Genomic DNA, 1204 nt, shown 5'->3' with positions numbered 1-1204 from the left:
GTGCATAGACAAGACAAACGAACATGCTCAGACACAGGAAGAAAAGCATGCATATATTATCAACATTCAAAATTACAACGTGATTGTCAGCCTCATAAGGTGCTTATGTGCTTGTGAGAGATATTGTGCCTGGGATCCCATACAAGGGGTCCATGAGAAACCAGCCCATGACCCCTAACCTCATCAAGGTGGTAGGCTAGAAACGGGCCCCAAATGGTTGAAAACTTTTTAAGTGAATTGGTCCTCAGGAATCTACGTCTCTCCATCCGTATAACAGAGGTCATGTCCATCAACCACAGTTGGAAAGAAGGTGAAGAGGACGACTTCCATTCCTTCAGAAACAGAATTAGCTTTTTGGCAACAGTTGTCCTCTGTGTCAGAGACTGCTGCACAGCTGTAGGGAAGTTCAGAGAGGACTCTGAGCATCCGAAGATGCCATGGCGAGTTCTGCCTCCGGCTGAATGGTTATTTTGTAGGCCTTAGAGCAGAGGTTCTCAAATGTTTTTCAGCCAAGGACCCCTTACAAGATAGAAAATATACCGTGGACCCCCTCATTCTGATTTGTGATTTTGGGCTAAGCTTAATTGTTTCCACGGTAACATGCTTGACATTTAAATTGATAGGTTTGTTAGATTAGAATGTAATCCATGAACCATTTTAGATTGAAAGCATAAAATATTTTTGTTGAACTATGACGCTTTTGCAAAAAAAAAGTTTATATTTTTATTTTCCTGAAAACTTTTCGCGGACCCCCTGGCAAAGTGCCACGGACCCCTGGGGGTCCCCGGACCCCCATTTGAGGACCACTGCCTTAGAGTACCAGTCAAATATTTTGGCCCAGAATCCCGTCAGTGAAGGGCAGAACCAGAAGGCATGAGACAGAGTGCCCTCTGACACCTGACAATAAATATATTGATTAATGTATGTTTGTGTATTTGCTTTACAAGTTTACAAGAAGATACAAATATCCTCAGAGACAACCCACAGCAAGTTCCCTTCTCTGGAGAGTGTAGAAAGGCATTCTGGGAAACGTAGGAAATAAGAAGAGATATTTGAAGGAGTGGACGAGGCAGGTTGTGGGTCTGGCTCCATCTTGGTCTGGTGCCCATACAGGCACAATTGGCCGTGTCTTCAGGTGGGAAGCCCATTAAGGGTATGTGTCCTGGTCGCTGCACTAGTGCCTCCTCTGGCCTGTTTGGGGAGA

Source organism: Poromitra crassiceps, assembly GCF_964638095.1.
Source record: "Poromitra crassiceps genome assembly, chromosome: 1".
NCBI classification, from domain to species: Eukaryota; Metazoa; Chordata; class Actinopteri; order Beryciformes; family Melamphaidae; genus Poromitra; species Poromitra crassiceps.
The sequence above is the reverse complement of the archived record's forward strand: the minus strand, read 5'-3'. Positions refer to the sequence as shown.